The sequence below is a fragment of the Chelonia mydas genome, chromosome 3 (assembly GCF_015237465.2).
Source record: "Chelonia mydas isolate rCheMyd1 chromosome 3, rCheMyd1.pri.v2, whole genome shotgun sequence".
NCBI classification, from domain to species: Eukaryota; Metazoa; Chordata; order Testudines; family Cheloniidae; genus Chelonia; species Chelonia mydas.
The window spans coordinates 97,271,744-97,283,911 of NC_057851.1; positions in this window are offsets into that span (position 1 = coordinate 97,271,744).

Here is a 12,168-nt window from a genome sequence, read left to right on the forward strand (position 1 = left end):
TCCTACTAGTTGTTTTTTTTACTGCCAACTCCGGGATGTGGTTCTCACTATTTAGTCACGGTGGTTCTTTTACGTACCTTACAGGACACCAGGATCAAGACCAAGCAAAATAATCATGGTTATTAACCAGGGCTATATTTTTTTATTAAAGGAAAAGAAATCATTAAACAAACAAACACAAATGATCAACTGTTTACCTCCATTACAATTTCTTCTGTATGGTCTCTCCGTGGAGAGCTTTTAATGGAGATTACACCCTAGAGAGGGAACTGCCTCTCGGGCGCGGGGGCACTTTTCTCTTAGTATACTTTGGTCTTAACTTACCATTTCCTCAAATTATTATTAAGTCATTTTAGTATCTTATTAGATACTTAAAACTGGTCATGTATTGGCAAAAGAATTTAAGGGAAGTGAAGCTTGTCTAATTATTGTTAATAATAATCTAAACTACTTACTTTGCCGAACTATAAACTATCTTAACTAGGTCCTATGAAACTGAAGGTAGTTAAATTAGTTACTTAGAAGAAGCCATTTAAGGAGCTGTCTGAAAACAGGCCAATTACAGATATTAAGAAACCTAACTCCACATACATCCCAGTATTCCTCTGTTTAGCCCCTGTCTCCTCTCCAGGAATACATGGTCTAACCACCTGATGATTAACTGGAGAAGCTGATAGTTTTTTAAGGCTATGTCTACACTGTGCACCTTCCAATGGCTCGGCAGTGCCGCTACAGTTGTAAGGTAAGCCGTGTATCTGCTCTTTGTTGCTGGGAGGGCTCTCTCCCAGTGACAAAATAAAACCACCCCAAACGACGGGCAGGAACTTCGTCAATGGGACAGTGTCTCCTGCCGACAAAGCGCTGTCCACACTAGCACTTTTCGTCATTAAAACTTTTGTCATTTTTTTCACACCCCTTAGCGATGAAATTTTTAACTACAGAAGTGCAGTGTAGACATGGCCTAAGTTACAACAGCATTTCAATATTCCAACAAAATCATTAGAAGAGTTTTAAACCTAATTCCTTGGCATATGTTAGTTAACTTCTTCTCACCAATCGATTTTCAAGCCTTTGCGGGAGGTTTTCCTTGGGTAGATTTCTTCTTAAGTCTTCTTTGTTTTTCTTATCTGTCTGTGGTGGCTGGCTTCTGGAGTGCCATTTGAGCAGGGTAGCAGAGGGGTTTTGTACCCTTCAGTGTTTCTATACCCTTCTCCTTCCTATGTTAATGAATTATAGGGGGGAGAACGGGAACACCTCTTTCAGGTTTGTTTACATTCAAAGTTGGTTGTTGTCATCCTTTCATTGGTTTCTTGCCTTCAGTGTTGGCTTAGGGCTTGTCTACACCAGAAATGTTTCAGCGGCACAGCTGCATCCCTGAGGGGTTCTCCTGTACGTGGAGGTAATCCACCTCCCCAAGAGGCAGTAGCTAGGTTGACAGAAGAATTTTGGTCTATACCAGGGGTTAGGTTGGCTTAACTACGTCTCTCAGGTATCTGGATTTTTCACACTCCTGAGTAACATAGCTGGGTCAACCTCACTTTTTAGTGCAGGCCCTGTCTTAAGTGACGCTTTCAGGTCCTGCATATGCAGTCTGTTTTAACGCATATGCAACCTTTCTTTACTTGCCTTTGTTCTTCTTGTGGCAGGAAAGCATCAGATAACTTTCAAAGCTAGCTTTAACTCTTCTTTTTTTTATTGTTCAGTCCATTCTCTGAGATATTGTTGCAATTTTATTAAAATTTGACAGGAAATGACATTCTGTTTTCAAAAAGGCCAAACACTCCTGATCTTCTTTTTAAGAATTTTTTAAGACTATTTTGAGAACTAAAATTAAATAACTTTTAGAAAGTTGTTGTTTTTGGCTTAGTTTAAGTTGTTAATGCTAATTTTGGGGATGATGATTTTCTTGTCTTCCTGAATTAGATGAGGACTTGCTTGTGAACTGTCAGTAACTAATTAATTCCCCATTACTATAAAGATTCTATACTTAAATGGTTTCTTTCACAGCTTAGTTTAGCTAGGTCATTAGATTCCATGGTGGAACACAAAAACATTTTTACTGTTTACACAGCAAAGACATTAGGGACTTTGCATTTAGCTACATATTTACAAGTATGCATTTCAGATTTTTGTTGTAACATTTAAGAAACACACAAAAGTTTTTCTCGAGTATAATAGTAGGTTTTCTTGCAAGAGGGTGGGTGTTGGTGGAGCCCACTTTGCCTAGATTTGTTGCACTGATAACATACCCTACATTCCTTTCATACTCATGTTTCTTTCTAAAAGATGAATGTTTACATGCTTGATTTACTTGTTCATAGAAGATAGAAATTTAGAAGGTTTCTATTTCTTTGATTCGCTTAACATTTTGTAACTACTAGCTAAACATAAATATTGTTATATCTCCAATCATCCTAGCTATGGCATTCTTGTAGCTAGTCTTTATATTCAGTAAAAGTGCAAACAAGTTAAGAACAACTTAATTTTTATTGTTATAATAAATGTATTCATTTTGCATCAATATTGAGGTTTCTCCCCCACATTAGCTTTGATTTGGTTTGTGCAAACTGGATAAGAACAATTCAAGATAAGTCAAATCCTCATTTCTGAGCCAGCCTTTTAATATATGCCAAATTTTATATTCCTGAGTCTCTTAAAAACTGCAAATCATAGAATCATAGAATATCAGGGTTGGAAGGGACCTCAGGAGGTCATCTAGTCCAACCCCCTGCTCAAAGCAGGACCGATCCCCAATTAAATCATCCCAGCCAGGGCTTTGTCAAGCCTGACCTTAAAAACTTCTAAGAAGGAGATTCCACCATGATCTATGTTGTAGGTTTACAGCGTAAAATGGTTGTGCTAGAGAGACCTTGGCATTGCAAATCATATGAAAGACTATTTCTATAATGAAGACCAAGGAAAAACCAGTTTGATAGACTGTTTTTCCACTTGTATATGTCAGCAAATCTTCAGTTTTCTAACACCATTCTGTGATGCTCTGTTATCTGTATTTTCTTCTTCTATGAATTCAATTGCACGGAGGTGGTGGGGGTGGGGGGTTGAGATCCCAGTTGCAAGTACAGTTAATTGTAGGTATAAATGGCAGGTAGATGACCAGCTGTCTGATTTGTAGGCACTATCAAGTAGTCAGTCATGATTATCAATATTGAAGCCTGTAATTGAGTCTCCAAGTTGCAATGTCTATTTTAAAACTGACTTTCAAGTACACACAGAACAGATAGGACCTTGTTTTAAGGCCTCTTCTGAGAAACCCATACTTACACATAAACAAGCTCAGTGGTATTTAATTTCTCCTTTTCCACAAGGATGAAGGTCTGAGTCAAACCTGATGGGATTTGAATGTGTGGTTAGACCACAAAGCTATCTTCTTTAACATATAATTATATTTCAATCTGCGACATTTGGGCACCCACATCTTCTGTTTCCTCACAAGAGAACAACACCACCTTGCCACTCCTGGTGGCAGAACCATCTTTTTGAGCACACAAGTTCACGTTCAATATAGGGTAAATCTCACTCCTAATTTAGTCAATGGACATTCGTATTCTATGAAAATGATTTAGGCATGCAAGTTACTCATTCCAAATCATAAAATTAATTTCAAAAGTGAGAATAAATCTGTTTTTAAGTACAATTATGCACAAAGCATGGGCACTTAAAAAATCTGTATCTATATGTTCAGAACTGGCCAAACTATGTTTTTCAAAGGTTGTTCAGACTTTGACACATATGTTGTATCATAGAATCATAAAATCATAGAATATCAGGGTTGGAAGGGACCTCAGGAGGTCATCTAGTCCAACCCCCTGCTCAAAGCAGGACCAATCCCCAATTAAATCATCCCAGCCAGGGCTTTGTCAAGCCTGACCTTAAAAACTTCTAAGGAAGGAGATTCTACCACCTCCCTAGGTAACGCAGTCCAGTGTTTCACCACCCTCCTAGTGAAAAAGTTTTTCCTCATATCCAACCTAAACCTCCCCCACTGCAACTTGAGACCATTACTCCTTGTCCTGTCCCCTTGTACCACTGAGAATAGTCTAGAACCATCCTCTTTGGAACCACCTCTCAGGTAGTTGAAAGCAGCTATCAAATCCCCCCTTCATTCTTCTCTTCTGCAGACTAAACAATCCCTGTTCCCTCAGCCTCTCCTCATAAGTCATGTGTTCCAGACCCCTAATCATTTTTGTTGCCCTTCGCTGGACTCTCTCCAATTTATCCACATCCTTCTTGTAGTGCGGGGCCCAAAACTGGACACAGTACTCCAGATGAGGCCTCACCAATGTCGAATAGAGGGGAACGATCACGTCCCTCGATCTGCTGGCTATGCCCCTACTTATACATCCCAAAATGCCATTGACCTTCTTGGCAACAGGGGCACACTGTTGACTCATATCCAGCTTCTCGTCCACTGTCACCCCTAGGTCCTTTTCCGCAGAACGGCTGACTAGCCATTCGGTCCCTAGTCTGTAGCGGTGCATTGGGTTCTTCCATCCTAAGTGCAGGACCCTGCACTTATCCTTGTTGAACCTCATCAGATTTCTTTTGGCCCAATCCTCCAATTTGTCTAGGTCCCTCTGTATCCTATCCCTGCCCTCCAGCATATCTACCACTCCTCCTAGTTTAGTATCATCCGCAAATTTGCTGAGAGTGCAATCCACACCATCCTCCAGATCATTTATGAAGATATTGAACAAAACCGGCCCCAGGACCGACCCTTGGGGCACTCCACTTGATACCGGCTGCCAACTAGACATGGAGCCATTGATCACTACCCGTTGAGCCCGACAATCTAGCCAACTTTCTACCCACCTTATAGTGCATTCATCCAGCCCATACTTCTTTAACTTGCTGACAAGAATACTGTGGGAGACCGTGTCAAAAGCTTTGCTAAAGTCAAGAAACAATACATCCACTGCTTTCCCTTCATCCACAGAACCAGTAATCTCATCATAGAAGGCGATTAGATTAGTCAGGCATGATCTTCCCTTGGTGAATCCATGCTGACTGTTCCTGATCACTTTCCTCTCGTGTAAGTGCTTCAGGATTGATTCCTTGAGGACCTGCTCCATGATTTTTCCGGGGACTGAGGTGAGGCTGACTGGCCTGTAGTTCCCAGGATCCTCCTTCTTCCCTTTTTTAAAGATTGGCACTACATTAGCCTTTTTCCAGTCATCCGGGACTTCCCCTGTTCGCCACGAGTTTTCAAAGATAATGGCCAATGGCTCTGCAATCACAGCCGCCAGTTCCTTTAGCACTCTTGGATGCAACGCGTCCAGCCCCATGGACTTGTGCACGTCCAGCTTTTCTAAATAGTCCCTAACCACCTCTTTCTCCTCAGAGGGCTGGCCACCTACTCCCCATGCTGTGATGCCCAGCGCAGCAGTCTGGGAGCTGACCTTGTTCGTGAAGACAGAGGCAAAAAAAGCATTGAGTACATTAGCTTTTTCCACGTCCTCTGTCACTAGGTTGCCTCCCTCATTCAGTAAGGGGCCCACACTTTCCTTGGCTTTCTTCTTGTTGCCAACATACCTGAAGAAACCCTTCTTGTTACTCTTAACATCTCTTGCTAGCTGCAGCTCCAGGTGTGATTTGGCCCTCCTGATTTCATTCCTACATGCCCGAGCAATATTTTTATATTCTTCCCTGGTCATTTGTCCAATCTTCCACTTCTTGTAAGCTTCTTTTTTATGTTTAAGATCCGCAAGGATTTCACCGTTAAGCCAAGCTGGTCGCCTGCCATATTTACTATTCTTTCGACTCATCGGGATGGTTTGTCCCTGTAACCTCAATAGGGATTCCTTGAAATACAGCCAGCTTTCCTGGACTCCTTTCCCCTTCATGTTATTCCCCTAGGGGATCCTACCCATCAGTTCCCTGAGGGAGTCGAAGTCTGCTTTCCTGAAGTCCAGGGTCCGTATTCTGCTGCTTACCTTTCTTCCCTGTGTCAGGATCCTGAACTCAACCAGCTCATGGTCACTGCCTCCCAGATTCCCATCCACTTTTGCTTCCCCCACTAATTCTTCCAGATTTGTGAGCAGCAGGTCAAGAAAAGCTCCCCCCTAGTTGGCTCCTCTAGCACTTGCACCAGGAAATTGTCCCCTACATTTTCCAAAAACTTCCTGGATTGTCTATGCACTGCTGTATTGCTCTCCCAGCAGATATCAGGAAGATTAAAGTCGCCCATGAGAACCAGGGCATGTGATCTAGTAGCTTCTGCGAGTTGCCGGAAGAAAGCCTCATCCACCTCATCCCCCTGGTCCGGTGGTCTATAGCAGACTCCCACCACTACATCACTCTTGTTGCTCACACTTCTAAACTTAATCCAGAGACACTCAGGTTTTTCTGCAGTTTCATACCGGAGCTCTGAGCAGTCATACTGCTCCCTTACATACAGTGCTACTCCCCCACCTTTTCTGCCCTGCCTGTCCTTCCTGAACAGTTTATAACCATCCATGACAGTACTCCAGTCATGTGAGTTATCCCACCAAGTCTCTGTTATTCCAATCACGTCATAATTCCTTGACATCACCAGGACCTCCAGTTCTCCCTGCTTGTTTCCAAGGCTTTGTGATTTGTATATAGGCACTTGAGATAACCTGTTGATCGCCCCTCATTCTCAGTATGAGGTAGGAGCCCTCCCCTCACAGACGTTCCTGCCTGTGCTTCCTCCCAGTATCCTGCTTGCCCACTTACCTCAGGGCTTTGGTCTCCTTCCCCGGTGAACCTAGTTTAAAGCCCTCCTGCTTGTTTCCAAGGCTTTGTAGTATCTGTTATTCCTGAAAATCTCAGATTTTTTTTTTAAAAAATTATCTAACACATGAATGTCTTTTAAAACACACAGCCCTGCACAGCTGGTACTTAGTTTTTGAGCAGATAATGCTTTTGTGATTTATCCTCAGCATGAGAGTTGCCAGCTGATGGCTATTTGGTGGTATGTGTGAAAGAAGCTAGTGACTTTAGTCCAGTTCCTCGTTGTAAGATATCCATATCACAGCTGGCACCTTAGATGACAGTTCCAGCAGAGGCCCAGTGTTTGAACTTCCTTCTCATGTCTGGAGATGTCCCCTTTAGGGGCTTGTGCATCACTGAGGGGCATTCATCTACTCAGCATATCAGGCCCCAATTCAAGACTGAAAGAGAAAGAGAGAGAGAGAGAGAGAGAGTGTGTGTGTGTGTGTGTAAACTTTTTCCACTGTACCTGTTTCATTTGTCAAGGAATCTAGGTCTTCGAATGGAAATGTGACACCTGTCATAAGTGCTACGATTCAGGAAAGGAAAACTTCTGTAACTAACCAGCAGTACATGAATGTTGAGTATTACAATCAAACACGCAGTTCTGAACTCACACTTAATTTTTTGAGCATTTGAGTTGAAAAATAACTTTTCACACAGGTGTGTGCTAAGAGAGCCTGACTGCTCATGTGGGCTCAGAAAGCGAACATGAAAAGGTCCTGAACACATGCAAGCTGAATATTCTAGTCCAGGGGCTAGGGCACTAGCTTAAGATTTATACCCAGGTTCCGTTTCCTGATGTGCTATAGACTTCTTGTGTGGCCTCGGGTGAGTCACTGAGGCACTCTGTGCCTCAGTTCCCTGTCTCTAAAAATGGGGATAATAATACTTCCCTACCATACGCAGGTATTCGGAGAATAAATGTATTAAATATTGTGAAGCACTTGGAGATTTACTGATGAAAAGCATTATATGAGAGATAGGGATTATTACTATGCCTATAATCTGAATGAATAGGTGTGGAATTCCATTCCCACCCCCCTGCCCATTATTCATTCTACACTAGTTAAAACCTACAAAAAGGCTTTTATACGGCACAGTGGAGTCACGAGGATTGAAGTCGATGGGGTTGCACAAAAATAATGAACTGCAAAATTTGGCCTACTATGAGTAAAGAGCTAGAGTCTCATCCCTGCTCTGCTCAACTGGCAGAGCAAACCTCCTGCCGATCCCTTGCTGTAGAAGAGTCATCAGCTAGCATGGAGCCAATTCCTACAGCCGCAAACCACAGTCCCTGGCACACCCAGTGCTCATAACCTGTGTTGACAGTTGCCCTGACAGTATATTTTTTTTCAAGATTTTTGTGTGTCAACCTTTTAGTTGTCCACAGACCTTCTGAAAACGAACATTCCTTGGTGTTTACAGAGACAGTCACAGGGAAGATTTTCCTCACTACTAAAGCCAATAAGTGAGTTTAGTCATAAGTAACTCAAGACATGTCTGGAGTTTGGATTGATTTGGTGGAAAGTCTGTGGGTTGTTTTTTCCTTCTTTCCCTTCCTTCCTACCAGAAGCCAGTGCCCTCATCACTGGGATCTGGAAACCAGTACTGTAGTTCAACACGTGGGCTACATAGCTGGACAAATCTTGCAGTTTAGTTCTGTGAAACTTTTAATTTTAATGGTAGTTTTACTTACCCGTGTCTAGGATCCAGAGGTAGATTGTGTGTGAAAATATAAATGATGCAGTAATGCCAAAATATTTCAACCTGGATGGTTGAAATTAACCTTTAAAATCCATTTAGTAGGTTTGAAATTCTTGGCTAAAACGACTGATAAGTTATACAGAACTAGCAGTAAGCTTTGGTTATAGATTTGCATTATTTTTTCCTGTATGCAGCAGGGGTGCTGGAACAATTTGTATAGTGGGAGTGCTGAGGGCCATTGAATCAAACTGTAAACCCTGTATATGATGGAAACCACTTCAAGCCAGGAGGTGTGGGAGCACCCCTAGTTCTAGCACCTATGATATGCAGCAGTGATTACTTTGTAATAAAAAATCAGCCACTATACCTTCGGGCCCGATTGACATAGGCCCTGATCCAAAGCTCACTGAACTCAATGGAAAGACCCCTTGCTGTCAATGGGCTTTGGATCAAGTCCACAGCAGCACAGTCCTAATGGGCCAAATTCTGTCCTCAGTTACACCCTAGTAAGTTCAATCCTACTGTGCTCAATGGGGTTGACAGGTGAAAACGAGGGGAGGAATTGCCCCAGCCATCCCCTAAATAACCCTGGAAAATATATATGAGTGAAATTCACCACGGTTCAAGCCTCTGAGAGCTTCAGTGGGATTTTTAAGTGGTGCACAGGCCTTGTGCTTCCCCTCTGCACAGGGGTGAAATTTAGTAGGACTGTCAAGCGATTAACAAAATTAACACTACAATTAATGGCGATTAAACAATAATAGAATACCATTGGCGCATGTTGACATGTCAACATGTGCCATGATCAGAAAGGTGAACTGTCGCACAGAAAAAAAGCTGGATGGTGTGCATTCAATGACATCAAGGACATCCTCCAAGGAAAGCAAAACAACTTGTGCGAATCTTTTTAACTCGACTGTGCTTCCAGCGATGTTATATGGCACCGAAACATGGTCATTGAGAAAGATTGAAGAATATCAACTGTCACACAGAGAGCGATGGAATGAACATTTTTGGGCATTTTGCTCTGTGATCACATCCCCAGTGAAATAATTAGGCAGCAGTCTGGAGTGTGAGATGTTGTTGTCGAAGGCAGGCTCAGCAAAATGCGGTGGGCGGGAGATGTGGCCTGACTCAGCGACAACAGATGGACTGCAGCTATATCTGAGTGGTACCCATGAGAACAGAAATAGCCATGCGGTCGACCTCCAAAGAGGTGGGATGACTTCCTAACAAAGAGATATGGACAAGCATGGCGAAGGATGGCCAGAGCGAGAGAAGATTGGAAGACGTGTTGTGATCAGTTCAGTCTTAACTGACGAAGGACCGACGGTCTACGCCGAATACCATTTATTTAAATATTTTTGGATGTTTTCTACATTTTCAGATATATTCATTTCAATTACAACACAGAATACAAAGTGTACAGTGATCACTTTATATTTTTATTACAAATATTTGCACTGTAAAAAACCAAAAGAAATAGTATTTTTCAATTCACCTAATACAAGCACTGTAGTGCAATCTCTTTATCGTGAAAGTTGAACTTGCAAATGTAGAAATATGTACAAAAAACTGCATTCAAAAACAAAAGAAAACTTTAGAGCCTACAAGTCCACTCAGTCATACTTCAGCCAATCGCTCAGACAAACAAGTTTGGTTACAATTTGCAGGAGATGCTGCTGCCTGCTTTTTGTTTACAATGTCACCTGAAAGTGAGAACAGGTGTTCACATGGCACTTTTGTAGCTGGCATCGCAAGATATTTACATGCCAGATACGCTAAAGATTCACATGTCCCTTCATGCTTCAACCACCATTCCAGAGGACATGCATCCATGCTAATAAGGACTTCGGCTCGATAACAATCCAAAGCAGTGCGGACTGACGCATGTTCATTTTCATCATCTGAGTCAGATGACACCAGCAGAAGGTTGATTTTCTTTTTTGGTGGTTCAGGTTCTGTAATTTCCATGTTGCTCTTTTAAGACTTTTGAAAGCATGCTCCACACCTTGTCCCCCTCACATTTTGGAAGGCACTTCAGATTCTTAAACCTTGGGTCCAGTGCTGTAGCTATTTTTAGAAATCTCACATTGGTATCTTCTTTGCGTTTTGTCAAATCTGCTGTGAAAGTGTTCTTAAAACGAACATGTGCTGGGTTATCACCTGAGACTGCTAGAACATGAAATATATGGCAGAATGCGGCTAAAACAGAACAGGGGACATACAATTCCCCACCTAAGAGTTCAGTCACAAATTTAATTAACACATTTTTTTAATAAGCATCATCATCATGGAAGCATGTCCTCTGGAATAATGGCCAAAGCATGAAGGGGCATACGAATATTTAGTATATCTAGCATGTAAATACCTTGCACTGCTGGCTACAAAAGTGTCATGTGAACACCTTTTCTCACTTTCACGTGACATTGTAAATAAGAAGCAGGCAGCATTATGTCCCATAAATGTAAACAAACTTGTTTGTCTGAGTGATTGGCTGAAGTAGGACTGAGTGGACTTGTAGGCTCTAAAGTTTTCCATTGTTTTGTTTTTGAGTGCAGTTATGAAACAAACAATTACAACAACAAAAATAATAATAAAAAAATCTACATTTGTAAGTTACACTTTCACGATAAAGAGATTGCACTACATTATTTGTATGAGGTAATTGAAAAATATTATTTCTTTTGTTTATCATTTTTACAGTGTAAATATCTGTAATCAAAAGTAATATAAAGTGAGCACTGTATACTTTGTATACTGTGTTGTAATAGAAATACAGTACAATGTATTTTCAAATACATTTGAAAATGTAGAAAAAAAATTGGTATTCTATTGTTTAATAGTGCAATTAATCATGATTAATTTTTTAAACCACGATTAATTTTTTATTTAATTGCATGAGTTAATGGATTAATTGACAGCCCTAAGTTTTACCATTCGGGAGTAAATATAAAATCTTATCTGGTGCTGATAATGTTTTAAAAATATGCTGTGCTACATTATAAGTAAACATCCAGTGCTGATTGCAATATCCTGGAGTTACTGCAATTCCTAAAGGTGTTTTCACAGCTAGCTAGATTTGAAAATGGGACACCATTTGAGTTTGTGGTATAGGAAACAATTAGCTGCTTCAGACAAAGATCCTACTCTTCTACATCCATAAAAACACAGTACTGGCATTTTTATCTGGGTGACCTGTTTAAAAAAAAATCTTATTTATTCAAACGCTATTTAAATGTATACCTTTGATTCTATGTTCGCTACTTAAACAAAAAGACTTAGTTGTGTCCTTACTGCGCAACTCCAGAATGTATTAATAGGGGAAAGGGTGTTTATTCTAAGGTTACATGTAACTTATATAGTTAAAATCAGAAAGCACAGGAAAATTAAGAAGTTTGGGAATACTGAAAAGTGGAAGAGAGAGAGGATACATGATCCCTTAAAGTCCTAAAAAGGTAAAACTGTGTGACACTGGGCCCATTCTGCTCATTCAGGGTATTAAACCACTTTCACAGGAAAGTGGCAAAAGAAAATAATGTTCCAGAGGAGGAGCAAATAAAAGAGAGGAAGTTTCTTATCCAGAAATTAAGGGTGAAGCGTGCAAAGATTTATAGCAATAAAATGAAGACAAATTAGCAGTACCATTTAATAACTAGTTACACAAGCAAGTAGAGTTGCAATTTTAAGGAAAAGATTCACATTCTCTTC